Consider the following 16,008-nt stretch of genomic DNA (forward strand, 5'->3'; position numbering starts at 1 on the left):
TCACCATTTTTAAAGATGCCTCTTTGCCCAATTACAGAGGTTGTTGATTGTCTGCAGCACTGACAATAAACCTATTAAATAAACCTAAATAAAAATAAACCTTGACTCCACATCACATGTAAACTCTCTCAATATATTGTTTTCTTATCGTTGTGATACACCTGAATGGCCCATTTGGTCATGAGGTAGGCTATCAATTTTTATAATAATGCTGATGATAGTATGGGGGTGGGGGAAAGTCAAGTGCTTTCTTCTGGAAGGTCATTCAGTCTAAACACTGGATTGCATGCAAGAATGTTTCTGTGCTCTAAGGAATGTATACAGCCTTTTTACTCAAAACATTTTCAATTAAGTATTGGGTCCCATTTTTCTACACCAGTATTACCTTCCAGCAACAATGAATAAATAACTTATCATCTAGGAAAATACCCTTGGTGTTTCAAGTAATTCATAATATTGTAATTTCCTGTTCCTAAGATTCAATATGTAACTTTGTCATTATTCTGGTATACTGATAAACAGCAAGAAACAAACAAACAAACAAACAAACAAACACAAAAGTTATGTTTTATGGCATTTCTGATATTTAAGACAAGGCATCTTGCGTTTGTTAACTGTGTCATTTTTTTCCTAATCTGATAAAGAGCCCATTGTGAATTAAGACAAGTTTCACACCTAAAGCTACAAGTGAATTTCTAGAAGGGTCTTAAGTGGGAAATATCCTGATAACTAAGACTTCAATCTTGGGTGCATTTCCTTGGGAATAAGCCCCACTGAATACAATGAAAATTCCTTCTGAGTAAACATGCATACAATAGCACTTACATTTATATACCGCTCTATAGCCGGAGCTCTCTAAGCGGTTTACAATGATTTTAGCATATTGCCCCCAACATTCTGGGTACTTATTAAGCTAGTCAGGGTCTTATTAAGCTAGTGCGGGGCCTGCAGCATATGTTATAAAGGGGCCCTACATTTTTAAAAATGCACATAAATATTAAAACATAAATTGTTTACTTGCATAGTAAAGTAATTCAATTTTTTCATTTGCTATATTTTGAAGTATGGGAGACCAAGCCACAAACTCACACTTATTACAACCGTGAACATTTATATACCATTTTCCAATCAAAATTCTCAAAGTGGTTTACATAGAAAAATAAAGAGTGGATAGATGATTCTCTGTCTCCAAAGGGCTCACACTCTAAAAAGAAAAAGGTGGTAGGCACCAGCAACAACCACTGGACAGATGCTATGCTGGGCCTTCTCTTAAAAGGCACATTTGGAAGGAAAGGGATATTTATTGGAAGCCGGGTGTGCGGGGCCCTTGAAAATGCGGGGCCCATAGCAAATGCTACATTTGCTACTACGTTAATCTGCCATAGCATACAATTGAACTAGATTGCTCAGAACGGCTTGCCTTGAAATGGGCAGTTTGGAATGTTCTAAGACCCTTCAAATGGCTCATTCCCAGGCCTGTAGCCAGCTGGTGGCACGGTGTGTACGTGCTACACCAAAAAATTCTCTTTCCTCCCCAGCCTCATTGACTGTTTTCACTGAACATTTTATAACCTGTCTCCCCTGACTTCTGCAATCCCGCCCCCATTTTTTTTTAGGCTGGTTACAGGCCTGCTCATTCCATTGGAATAACCAGCTCTACCAGTTCCAGACATTTGCATGTTCTGTTGAGTTGGTTGCTCCGATAGAATGAGCCCTTCATTTGAAGGGCATTCAATTTTGACTTGGATGACTCCAAACAGCCCATTTCAAGGCAGGCCGTTCTGAGCGCAAAACGTTCTGTATATCCCTAAATCGAACTAAAGTAAAGTAGCGCCGTCGAGTCGGTGTTGACTCCTGGCGCCCACAGAACCATGTGGTTTTCTTTGGTAGAAAACAGGAGGGATTTACCATTGCCATCTCCCACACAGTAGGAGATAATGAGCCGGGTCTCACAATCAGTGAGACCCGGTTTGTAAAGGGAAGCGGGGAGAGCGGACTAAGCCCGCTCTCCCCATAGATGAGCAGGGCAGGAGCCCTGGGCAGCTTGACCAGTCACCCACACAATTGCCAGCTCCGTGACGGAGCCAGCAGGGGCTGGGGAGTTTGGGGGCCACGTGGCCCCCGGAAGCTCCAGTATGCCCTGCGCGAGCACACAGGGCATATTGGGCAGACCCCCCGAGCCAGGAGGCTGCTTTTCAGCCTCCCGCCAGAGGTCTACTTGTAAGTAGCCACGGCGCAGAACCGCGCCGCAGCTACTCATGATTAAAAAAACTGGGTTTGCAGAGTACTTGCTCCGCAAACTCGGTTTAAGGGGAGGGCTAGTTTGGAGGGTTAACCGCCAGGAAGCCAATGGGTTCGCCTGCGAGCCCGGTGGCTCCCACGATCAGGCAAAATTGGGCTAGGCTCCCCTAGCCTGATTTCACCTGATCGTGGGAATAGCCCCAATGCCTTTCAGCATCTTCCTATATTGCTGCTGCACGGTATAGGCGTTTCTCATCGTCTGGGAAACATTCCAGCGGGGATTCGAACTGGCAACCTCTTGCTCGCTAGGCAAGTTATTTCCCCGCTATGCCATTAGGTGGCTATAAATTCCTAAATGGCCATTAGCATTGCTGGGATTTCTTTCCAATGCCACTGCTGCTAAAATATGAATATTTGGGAGAAAATGTGCTAAATTCTAATGAATGCATAGAGGAAGCTGAAAACATTCTTTATGTAATGGAGGGCTGGATCTAAATAAACCGAGATGTTGATTGGATGCTTCAAAGGTTATATAACAGTGTATCAATTTTATAATAAAAGTGTATCAATTTTATACCAAATTATCTGTCCATGAGTAAAGGAAGTGACTCATTTAAGTTTGTTGTGTAACGGCTCAGCAATTTGGCAATTTTGAATACAAAATGTGTAGACGCTGGGCTAGTGTCTAGCCCATCTTTCTGGGCTAAATATAATTGACAATTTTAGGCAACCACCAACTTCCATATCCCACTGCCTCTTTCTTCCCTTCATAAATCCCCCTAATCCAAGCCCACTTCTCGCTCCCTGTGTAGTTATGGCACCATTTATAAAGCACAGGAGGTGTGGGATGGCTGTGAAGTTGAAGTACACCCACCCCAGCATGTGTAACTTAGAAATGGTTCAAACATGAATGCATGTTGTTCACTTAATGACTGCAACATCAAGTGGTGCCCTGGGTGGCACTGTAGTCGAATGTCTTAGATAGAATGTTCAGTTAACATAACACCTATTTGGTACTACATTCATACAGTGAGATGGGCCTCACGATCCGTGAGACCCGCTTTTCCCAAAACTGTGGGGAAAGCGGGCTAAGCCCACTTTCCCCACAGACGATTGGGCAGGGAGCCCTTGGTGGCCGGATCGGCCGCCACACGATTGCCAGCTCCGTGATGGGCTGGGGAGCTCGGGGGGCACATGGCCCCCGGAAGCCCCAGTATGCCCTGCGCGAGTTGCGGAGACCCCCGGAGTCAGGAGGCAGCTTTTTGCCTCCCCTCCGGGGGTCTACTCATGACTAGGTGCGACATGAAGCCGTTCTGCGGCTACTCATGATCTAGAAAACCAGGTTTGCGGAGCGCTCGCTCTGCAAACCTGGTTTTGGGGCAGGGGTTCTTGAGCGGGTTATCCGCTCTAGAACCACCGGGCTCACAGCCGAGCCCAGTGGTTCTGACGATCGGCAAAAATCGGGCTAGGCTCTCCTAGCCTGATTTTTGCCGATCAGAATAGCCCCAGCATATTTCTGTATACCAAAGTAATATACTCAGTATTCCAGAGGGGTAGCTGTCTTAGCCTGTTGTTTATTGTTATTATTCATTATACTTCTCTCTCATCTTTCCTCCAAAGAGCTCAAGACAGTATCTAATGTTCTCTCCCTGGCCATTTTATCCTTAGACTGAAAGATATAGAGGCTATTCTCACGACCAGCAAAAACAGGGTTTGAGGTCTGAAGGCAGGGTTAGCACTCCCGTGTGAAACCTCAGCAAGCTCTCATACAGGGCTCTGTCAAAAGAGGGTCACCCAGTTCCCAGCCCCTCCTCCAAAACCAGGTTCAGCAAGCAGGGGAGGTTGCCTACCTCCTCCCAGTGCTTGTGTGGAGCCACGGGATGCTGTGGGACGCTGCTTGAGGCTCCCTTCCCTCCTCTTCACCGGGATACCATAGAGCCTGGATACCAGAGTGGCCTGCAAAGCAACAGAATGTTTGGGGAAAGCCTGGCCAGCCACAGCTCTCAGCAGCACTCACTCTAACTTTCTTAAAGTGACAGGCACCTTGCAAATGAGCCCAAGGGAAAATATGAACATAGGAAGCTGTCTTCCACTGAGTCAGACCATTGGTCCATCCAGCTTAGTATTGTCTACACAGACCGGCAGTGGCTTCCCGAGGCTCTCAGGCAGGATTCCCGCTCAGCCTGACCTGGAGATGCCAGGCAGGAGTTCACCTGTGGCATTACACCCCTGCAATGCTCTCGCTTGCTCTTGTTGCCCCCGCAACACTCTTGCTCACTCTCGTCGCCCCCACAATGCTCTCGCTCTCTCTTGTCACCCCCGCAAAGCTCTCTCTCGCTCTCACCACCCCTGCAATGCTCTCGTTCGCTCTTGTCGCCCCTGCAACGCTCTCGCTCTCACCGCCCCTGCAATGCTCTTGCTCGCTCTCGCTGCCCCCGCAACGTTCTTGCTCACTCTCGTTGCCCCCGCAATGCTCTTGCTCGCTCTCGCCACCCCCGCAACGCTCTCGCCCCCCTGCTCACCCCCCACAAGTCTCCCCCCCGCAAGTCTCTCGCTTGTGCTCTCTGTCTTCCATCTTTCTATCTCCGTCTCGCAGTCCTTGCTTCCCCCTGCCACTGCCAGGGACTGTTGCCTGCTCATCTGACAGCCTCTGAGCTCCCTGCTCCCTGCTGCTTCACGGCACAGCTCAGCCAACCATCTGCCGCCTGCAGCCCGCAGAGCTAACTGTCCAGCTCCTGAAGCTGCCCTCAGCCTCCGAGCTCCCTGCTGCTTCACAACACCCCCAATCTAACTGTCAAACTGCTTTCCAGCCGCCCTGCAGAGCGCATGGTCCGTCTAGAATTAATAATATAGAATATCCCACTCTTCCTCCAAGGAGCCCAGAGCAGTGTATCTGAATATCCCACTCTTCCTCCAAGGAGCCCAGAGCAATCTCACAACAACCCTGTGAAGAAGGTCAGGGTGAGAGTGAAGTGACTGGCCCAGAGTCACCCAGCAAGTATCATGGCTGAATGGGGATTTTTGTGCTCCTTCCTGTCCCCTGCAAGTCACTGGACAGAAGCAGGAGTGTCCCTGACCTTGCCTGCAGCTGCCCTTGCCTGCAGTGTGGTGTAGTGGTTAGAGTGCAGGACTAGGACTGGGGAGACCTGAGTTCAAATCCCCATTCAGCAATGAGACTTTCTGCGTGACTCTGGGCCAGTCACTTCTTTCTCAGCCTAACCTACTTCATAGGGTTGTTGTGAGGAGGAAATTGAGTATGTAGTACACCGCTCTGGGCTCCACCAGTTTCTCCTTCCCTCTGCTGCTTCAGAGGAGATGCTTCCCGACCCCCTCCCCACCCCCCGCTGACCACCAAGGCAAGGGCAACAGCACCCTTGCCCTTTCCAGGTGGAAACTGCACCAGTGATGGGGCTGCTGCTCCCCCCTTCCTGGTGCCAGTGGTGGTGGTGGGAGTGCTGCTCAGGGGCGTAGCAAGGTTGGAGTGGGCCCAGAGAAAAGATATTAAAATGCCCCCCCTCACTGAAGCTCAGCTCATGAAGTAAAGAAATCTTAAATGAGGCTGAATAGTGGTAACAGTTTTGTAAATTGTGAATAATGCAAGTCATTTAATGGTACTAGAGAAAGACATGCTGTTCTGGTAGCTCCAGCTCTTAACACTCACATCAATTTTGGAGGATGAATGCAACTGAAGGAAGCCTGGGCAGGTGTGAATCAGTCAGGTGACTTGCTTCTGGTGGCCCCTCCAAGGTAGTGGGCCCCTAGACAACTGTCTCCCCTTGCCCTATTATAGTTACGCCCCTGGTGCTGCTGCTGTAGCTGCTGCTGCTGGGAGCCAGTTCAAAAGGAATTGGGTTAGAGATGCACTCAGCAAAGGCACTGAAGGAGCAGCCCAAGAATCAAGCCCCTGCCCCACTCAGAATCAAGGGAAAGGAAGGGCAGGGAGCAGCACCAGTCTTGCCAGCGCTCTCCTCCTTCCCGAGCAGACGGTGGCTGCTTCGGGTGGGTCTGACAAGGTCTCCAACAGGCAGGGTGCGGGTGGGACAGCCGGCCGACCTTCCCGCAGGCAGGGGAGCCCCTTCCTGAAGAGCAACAGGCCCCACCGTGCATCCCACCTCCAGAGGCACCCAGCAGTTCGGCCCATGGTTGCGCTCACTTCCAGGCTGGGCCAGTAGACCAAGGCGGTGGCAAAAGAACCGGGCGCTGCTGACCAGGGCCGTTCTGCAGCACCCCTAGCCGCTGGAGGATGGGGCTCTCCTTCCTGGGCGCGTTCCCGCCCCCCCACCTCACAGCTGCACGAGAGGAAGCCCTTTGCACCCTGCGAGGGGATGCAAGGATGCGCTCCATACGGGGAGAGTGCAGGGCCCTTGAAAATGCGGGGCCCGTAGCATATGGCCAATGGGTGGGGTGAGTGGGCAAATGTTCAGCATCACCCGCCTGCCCGGAGGTGCTCTTAGCCCTGGACCATGGGGCCCTTGCCCATGGCCCCCAAGGTGTGGGGGAGGTATTGAATGGCTGCTGCGGGGTTGTTTGCCGCCTCCGCAAGGCCAAATTACTGATCGTTAGAAGTATTCTAGCCACCATATGTGTGTCTAGGGGCAGGGTTGGGGCAGGCCCCTGTGGTGGCGGCGGGTGGAGTGGGAGCGATTGCTGGAATGACTGTCTGCGCAAGGGTCCTGGTTCGGCCTCATGGCGGCAATGGAAGGGGGGCTCGTGGTGGCAGCAGGGGGCTCACAGCAGCGGTGGAGGGCCTCACGGCGGGGGCAGTCCAGGTTCCCAATTTGCCTGGGTGTGACACTGCACCCACCTGCCCACCCTCTGCACCATCATCAAGATGCAGAGGGTAGCAGTGCCAATGAGGGTGGGCAGGTGTGGGCGACACTTTGCCACTCACTCTCCCACCCTGCTGGCACTGCAAGAGTGGCATCAGGGCAGGTGGATGATGGGGACAGCCTCCCCCACATGCCCACCCTCCTACGCTGAGATAGGCTAGCAAGGGGTGGCAGTGGCGGATTGATGGGGAGGCAGAGTCGCCACTTGGCTATGGCGGCAGGAGGGGAGTTCTCTCTTTTACCTTCTACACACACTATACAGTGAGGGTGTGTGTGCCACGGAGGCCACATCCACAGCTGTGGGGAGGGTGAGCAGGCGAGGGGAAGGATCCCCCTTCTGCCTTCCCAAACCATGCTGCGGTGTACGGAGTGTGCCTTGTGCCTGGGCTACTTATGGGGGCATCTGGCAATTGCTCCAGGGAGCATCTGCTGTGTCCCTCCTGGATCTGGGGAGTGCGTTGGGTGTGTGTGTGACTCTTCCTTTGGGGCTAGTTGGCAGCTGCAGTTGCTCTAGTCTTCTCTCTCCTTTTGGGCATCAGGACAGAGTTCAGTTCCTTTGACAGTGCTGCAATTGCCAGGAAAGGGTTAACTGAGGCTACCAATCAGAGAGCTACCAATCAGAGAGCTACAAAGTGGGACTGCAGCTTGGAGCCCTCTGAGTAGTCTCCTTGGGTCATGTGACCCCCCCCCAGCCCCTCAGGGTGCTGGATGACCGACATTGCAAGCTGTGGCTGACTGCTTGAAGATAACCCTGTGAAAGTTGATAGTCAGTCTCTCATATTCACTGCCGAGGCTTCACCAAATGCACGTGTGTTTGCTGTGAGGCTTGAAATAGGGTTAAGGTTGTATGCATGGGGTCACCCTATTTTCTGCTCGTGTGAATAGTTTCATTGCCTGTCCCAGGCTCACCCAGTGAACTTTATAGCTGAGCGGATTTGACCCCGGGTCTTCCCAAACCTAGTGTCATCAAAGCATCAGACAGCAAACAGCAACCATAACAAAAGAGCCTTGTGGCATTTTCAATATTAATGGCGGACATCCGGACTGAATAAGCACTTGAGGAGGACGTTGTGCTAGTGCAAAGCTGCTGTGCTAGCTATTTGTACTAAATTGGGAGCTTGTATTCCAGACTGTGCTATACTGCCAGCATGCATGCACAAGAGTGCACAACAGTGTCACATCTCATATGTTTTAAATGGAACTTTTATACAATTGTGCAAACCCTTTAGAACAGCTATGCTATATTCTGGCACTAGTCCAGCTTTGCTTGTTATGGAACTGCTTTGTTTGAATGTCAGCCAATGGATTTATTGTGCCATAAGCTTTTGTGAACTAGAGCTCACTTCTTCCAAATCATGAAGTGTTCTACTCGGGGCGGGGGTGTGTGTGTGCCCGCACACACACTTATGCTGAATATTATCATGAGGACCTGTGGATGGCAGTATGAAAACATCCATCTCTTTCGTTTGCAAAGTATTCCAAAATATATCCCATTGTTTTGTGTATTTTGAGTAATGATCAGTGATGGATAGGAAGGTTAATACAGGTGAGGAATATGCTGATTCAATACATCCTCCTGGCTTCCGCAAACTGGAGAGATACTTGGACAGAAATGAAAGCTGACCTTCTGTAGCTGAACCCTTAAGGCAGGTGAGGATGCAAAAGGCCAGCTTTACACTGGTGGTTCCACATTATGCCTACAGGAGATGTTGGAGCATCTCTCTCTCTTTTTGTTCTCTGAATAAAGAGGCTAGCCACAAACACATAAGAGGAGAAGCAAAAGAAAGAAAACCACTGCTGTACCTCAGAGATCCCTCCATGCACACTTTTATCATATTCATCTAATACAGCTTTGAAGACAGATGTCTAAAATACAACACTGGCACAAGCATTGTTTCAACTGAAAGATGTTTTTAAAAAGACTTTCTGAGAAGCTTTTAATACAGTTGGACTCTCATTATGTGATGATGGCACTAAACACAATATAATCACGAAGCAGAAGTGCATCCTCCCAAATGTGCCATCCACCCAGCTGGATGACAGTGGTGATGGGTCTCTGCCAGCCAAGCAGGGACCAAGTTGCTGCCCTGTCACCAGCTCTTCCCAGCCCAAATAAGACCTCCTTGCTTCCTGCTTGGTCTCAGAGGGGCCAGGCATTGCCATCAGTTGGGCTGGCAATGACAATAGACTCCTGACAGAGCAAGGGGTTGGTTTGGAGGTAGTAGGTGACCGCCACTCACTCCCAATAGCTTATGAATCCTTAGTCCTTGCTTGGTGTTGCAGAAATCTGCTCTTGTCTTACGCTGGAGGTGGGTCTCTGTAACCCCAAAAAGGTACCACGTTTTCTTCCCTCCCAAAGAGAAAAGCAGCTTGCGGAGGATAACTTTTAGTGGGAAAATGGCAGGAGGGAGTGGGTTAGGAAGCCCCTCACTCCCAATGCCAGTCTTCTGCTGAAGATCACAGCCTCCAAGGGAAGCAGTGGGGGAAAACTGCACGTAATTTGAGAGGAAACAGTGGGGGGAAACTATATGCGATGGCATATCACACATAGTTCTGCTCCAGTTTGTTGGGAAGATAAGAGGATGTCAGGATATATTGTAATGTGTCCTTGGGATAGGGTGAGAATTAAGACATCTAAAGAAAGAAAGGCTGAGATATTGACTCAGAAAGAATGACGAAAGATTGCTCAGCATGGGGAGATGGATGGTGGTGATATCATTAGAAAAAATTCCAATTTGGGCAAGCATTGTGATATTGTACTAATTTATTTTGTTTCTACTTGGAATTTACCCTGTGTGCTAATTAATTCTGATGCCTGTGAATTCCGATGCTGTTAATTTTCTTCTGATACTTAGAAACTCTCTGAGTAATTTATTTGCTTTATGAATTCAATTAGAGGCTGACGTTTGCACTAAGCTGCACCCCGGGTTACCCGGCAGGAGATTGCAATTGCATTGGCTCTGTAAGTCGGCAAGAAATTTACCCTAAAGGATTTTATCATCTTCTTCCCTTGTGTCTTTAATGTAGCATTATCCCTTCACTTTATAATAGGAAAGAAGAACTGGTGTTTAAATGCCTGTAAGACACAAACTCTTGCTGTTGACAAGTGGTGGAGGCAAATGGAAATGTCCTTGTGCACTCTCCTAATGAAGAAATCTTGGCATGTTGATTTGAGGCTTATTTGTGTGTCTAAGAGCCAGTTTAGCAGAATCAAGCTGTAAAGCTTTTGCTGGACTGTACCACTTCAAGCGGGAGAGTGCTGCATGTTTGAATGCTCCCCCTTTATGGTGCATACAAAGGTTGTTACCTTTGTATGCACCACAAAAGGGGAGCATTCAAACATGTGAAGGAGAAGGACTCAGGTTCACCTTCTTTCTCGTGCTGCTTGTCTATTTGCAGGGTGGTTATTTTTGCTCTGTGGAGGACCATTCAAATATGAATTGTCCTCCTTACCTGCAGCCTAAAATGGTACTGTTCCAGAAAAGATTTATCCCTTCATTCTACTGAATATAAGAGCTGGCTTTTATAACCTGAGTAAAGTAATGACTGGGTTCACGTCATAGAGAACCAGGGACTCAGCCTGCCGGTTCCCGGAGCATGCTCGGGAACCCAACTTCCAGAGTTGGGAAGGACATGCTGACATTAGGCATGCCATCTGAATGCACCAATGTTGACATATTGACAATGCTGGCATGTTGGTTCCAAACTAATTTGTAACCTACTTCATATCTAGGTGGTGGATGTTAGGTTCAGAACCGTAAGTAGGTAGAATATGCAGACACTGACTGGTTTGGACAACATGCCCAGCATCAGTATGTCCTTCCCAACACTAAAAGTCAGGCTCCTGAGTGTGCTTCAGGAACTGGTGGTTCCATCAAGCCTAGGGATGTGCATAGAACCAGTTTTCCTGGTTCAGCTCAAGTCTGGACCAGATTCGAATTGCCCTGGTGGGCTCGGGCTTGATCGTGCCCAGCCTGGTCAATTCCAGCTGTTGAGCCACCTCACTAGCCATCTTGAGGGGCTAAATGGATATACTTGTATTAAGCAAGGAAATAAGATCAACATTACAATTTTGTTATAATTTTCAAAAAGAGCAGAAGGGATTGCACCCCAAACCCCAAATGAGACAGGACACACATACATGGAATAAACTAGGGCCACTTTATTAATAAAACACGAATAAGCTTGCAACAAATTAACTTGCAACAGGGTTTTTAACTATCCAGAATACTCTTCCCCATGTGGCAGAACCTCCTAAAGAGGACTGTTCCTCACACAAGGGTGAAATGGCTGGGTGATGAGCTGTTAGGAGCCAAACTCTGGACATCCTATTCCCGCATTGAGGGGAGGATTACCTGACCCACCATAACCCAAAACGTAAAATTCGGAGTTGTTGAGCAAATCAACAACAAATCATCAAAAGGGGGCCATTCCTAACCCTCCCGGCCACAAAACACTGAAAGGCTGTATCATGGTAATCCCCGTCACCTCAATGGTCCTCTGACCAAACACCAATAGGTAATCCTACCTACCCACACCTGTACTATCCTGCCACAAAAGAGGGGCAAACCTCCATTTAGTCACCCTGCCAAAGCATCTTGAAGACCCGGGAGGATAAAATGATTCCCCACATCAGAAAGGTGCATCTGCCCTGTAAAGGGGGCCACACTGATGCTGTATGTCAGGGTGTGAAATTACCCTGCGTCCCATGGCAGAAATTGCCTTGCCAATCTCATGGTTCACCTTATTGCATGCCATATTAAAGCAAGTCAGGCCACCTTGACCCTTCCAACCCACACGAGAAATCAGGTTGAACCATACCAACAACAAACCTGGCCAATGGGCCAACGTAGATCAGCAATCGCCTGCAAAATCAAGGCCTTGCCCTTCAGCAAGCCATTTATTTTATTTTATTTTATTTATTTATTTGATTTCTATACCGCCCTTCCAAAAATGGCTCAGGGCGGTTTACACAGAGAAATAATAAATAAATAAGATGGATCCCTGTCCCCCAAAGGGCTCACAATATAAAAAGAAACATAAGATAGACACCAGCAACAGTCACTAGAAGTACTGTGCTGGGGGTGGATAGGGCCAGTTCCTCTCCCCCTGCTAAATAAAGAGAATCACCACCTTAAAAGGTGCCTCTTTGCCCAATTAGCAGGGGGAAGATAACTGCCCCCCAGATGAATGACAAGGACATGCGTGGGCCCATGTGACACAGCATACTCATCCAGAAGCAGCAGGAAGTTTCACCACACATTCCTCAACAGCCAAGCCAGTCAACTTCTGCAACACCAGCACAACCTAGCTGCATATCCACCTGATGTTGCACGCTCTTCAACTGGCCCAAAGCACATACTGTATCTATGGCCACAGATGAGTACTCCACAAATAGTTGTCAGAAACTGTCAGAAATCTGACAGAGCAAACAATATTATCCCCTGCACATAGCAGCCCACTCACTGCCTTAGAGGAGGAATGTTGCAGCGACAAGCAGCCAAACAACAGCGCCCAATCACAGGAATGCGATTCTCAGGTATCCCAGGGTTGCTGTCGAAGACGCAGCCCTAATCCTGAAACAGCGAGTGATATAATCAGGAGGGTTAAGGCCCTCTTGCACCGATGCTATCTTCATGATGGAACTAAATTGGAAGTGAGAAAGCGGGGATGAGTCCCTGTGCCAGAATAAAGAACCCTCCATGTCCCCACTGGCCTCAGCATAAGTGAGCAAAGCCCATACTGGGCACAAAGCCATAGATGGCCCTGGTGCAGGTTTACGCCTGGCACCCCTTCCCCACTGATCTGTCTTGGCCTCTGAATAAGCAGAATGAACCCAGCTCCCTTCACTGTAATATCCTGCTGTTGCAGGGCCCTACTTGAGGTGTCAAACCTGGAAGCAACAACCAGCTCACTGATCCGCAAGGCTCCAAAGAAAGCAACCAGGACTGAAACTCTGAACAGCAGAAACTTGAAGTTGGAGAAACAGATGGCATTAAAATGCACAAACAACATTTCTAACAGATGCGGGGAGGAAGGGAACCCTCGAATCGGGGCAGGAGGGTGCATCCATGCACAGCCCTCTAGCATCCTGCGATGTGAAAACAGTGTGGCTGTCAGATATGGAATCAGAGTGGCTGTCATGCTTAGTCTGGAAGGCCAACGCCCCCAGCCTGCCTCCAATGGACCCAGGTGCTAAGCCGCAATTATATAGCTGAATGCAAAAATGTAACACATGATCCACTAGGAGAGGCCAGATTTCCTGAAAGTCTGATGACTTCCTAAACTGGCTGAACTCGCTGAAAGCTGCAGTGTAGTGTGCACCCTGGTGTTAGGGGCCAAAGATAAATGAATGACCGGCTCAACTTCTAGCCTCTAATGTTCCACAGATCGACATTGGTGCAAAAAGCTCCTGGCTCTCAGGGAACAGGTTTGTTCCCTTGAAACCAAGGTGGCTGACCTGGAGAAGTACAGGGAGGCAGAGAGGTGTGTGGATGAGACCTTCAGGGATGTGGTAGAGGGATCTCACTCCCAGGCTGACGGAGCTTCTGCTGTCATGGAGAATGAGGGTCTCTGGGAAGGAGGACATTGGTCTGAGGAAGAGGGAAACCCTCCCTTAACAGGGACTCCTTCCTTGGGTGATGCACCCATATCCTCTCGCACAGAGGTTACTCCTCTCACACCAGGGGGTGGGGGCCTCCTAGTAGTGGGTGATTCTATCATTAGGGGCCTGTGACCCATGTGTAGACCACATAGTGACTTGCCTGCCTGGTGCAAAGGTTGCAGAAGTCACATTGTGTCTAGGTAGCCTGTTAGGCAGTGCTGAGGAAGAGCCAGCTGTCATGGTGCATGTTGGTGCCAGTGATATTGGGAAATGCAATCAGGAGGTCCTGGAAATCAAATTTCGGCTGCTAGGTTGCATACTGAAGCCCAGGACCCCCAGGGTAGCATTCTCTGAAGTGCTACCTGTTCCACATGCAAGGACAGCGAGACAGGCAGAGCTGAGGGGTCTCAATGCATGGATGAGACAGTGGTGCCAGGAGGAGGGGTTTAGATTTGTTAGGCACTGGGACACATTTTGGGGAAAGTGAAGCCTATACAAAAGGGTACACTTGAACCAAGATGGAACCAGACTGCTGGTGCTTAAAATAAAAAAGGTCGCAGAGCAGCTTTTAAAATTATGCCTGGGGGATTGCTGCCTGGAACGGGGTCGTATCAGCTTTGGCCAGCAAAATCCCCTGAAGTGTGAGGGTGAACATGTTTTGGATAAAGCTGAATGGGACAGTGTAGAGCCCAGGAGCTGAGCAGAAGGAAACACATGACAGCTTGCCAAATAGGTCAAATGATGGTAAGGGGGACAGCACACGTCAACACAAGGTGAGAGACATGGCATATATACCAGTGCCAGAAGCCTCTGAGTGAAGGTGCGTGAGCTGGAGTACTTGGTTAGTAATGAAAACATAGATATAGTGGGTGTAACGGAAACCTGGTGGAACAGTGGGAACTAGTGGGGCACGGTTATTCCTGGATATAAACTCTATAGAAGTGACAGGGAGGGGAGGGCTGGGGGAGGAGTGGCACTGTATATCAAAGGAGGGATAGATTCCAATAAGCTAGAAAGCCTAGGTGGACGAGAGCCCTCCACAGAATCATTATGGGTAACATTACAAGGACTGAAAGGAAATGTGTTACTAGGGACGTGCTATTGCTCTCCAGATCAAACTGCTGAGAGTGAACTGGAGTTGGAGAAACAAATAAGAGAGGCATCAAAGAGAGACAGGTAATAATAATGGGTGACTGCAACTACCTACACATAGACTGGGTAAATTCACATTCAGGTAGTGAAAGAGAGGCCAGATTTCAAGACATGCTAAATGACTGTGCCTTAGAACAGTTAGTTGTGGAACCAACCAGAGGGATGGCGACACTGGACTTAATCCTAAGTGGTGCCCAGAACCTGGTGCAAGATATCAGAGTTGGGTAGCAGTGGGTAGCAGTGACCATAGTGTGATCCAATTCAGCATATATCCTAGTGGAGAATTGTCAAGGGATTCCACAACAGATTGTGAGGAGCTCTAAAAAGATCTCTCCAAACTGGGGGAGTGATTGAGCGACACAATGGAAAATGTGGTTCAATGTAAGCAAGTGTAAAGTGATGCACCTTAGGGCAAAAAACACCAACTTCACATATACACTGATAGGATCTGAGCTGGGCTGACCTGGAGAGAGATCTTGGGGTCATGGTGGACAGGTCATTGAAAGTGTCAACTCAGTGCACAGCAGCTGTGAAAAAGGCGAATTCCATGCTAGGAATAATTAGGAAGGGGATTGAAAATAAAACTGCTAATATTATAATGCCCTTATACAAATCTATAGTGCAATGATAAACAGGACAACACTGCAAGAGATATAGCAACAGGATTAACTGTATTGGACTCTGTCCTTTTACCAACAAAAAGGGCAAGATCGTCACCTTTCTTAGTACGCTATGGCTCCCGGAAACCAGAACGGGCACCACTAGCTCCTGGCACACGTACTGAAGGAGTGCAGACCCCCACAGATGGAGCAGATGTGTTGAAAATGACACTGGCATTGAAAACATGCCCTGGAGGAGCCAAATTCCCACACACAGGGGTGAAATTGCATCCTCTGCCTGGTAACCTTCCCTCTAGCTGGTACTGCTACCAACTTCATCAAAAGGTGCCTCCTGTCGGAGTAAACTCCGATGACAGGGAGTCATAATCTGCAACCAAAGCTGTGGTTTGTGGAACTCCCATAGGAGGCAGGGCTTAGAGCTGACTCATCCTGAACGCCTCATCATACCACACACAAGCAGGGCTGCTGAACTCTAAAAAGGTGTGATGAACAATGTCTAGGTATTTGACCACAGAAGCCCCCTGCCCAGGCTGCTTTTGTAACACAGTGCCCATGTACACCA

Source organism: Hemicordylus capensis, chromosome 3 (genome assembly GCF_027244095.1).
Source record: "Hemicordylus capensis ecotype Gifberg chromosome 3, rHemCap1.1.pri, whole genome shotgun sequence".
NCBI classification, from domain to species: Eukaryota; Metazoa; Chordata; class Lepidosauria; order Squamata; family Cordylidae; genus Hemicordylus; species Hemicordylus capensis.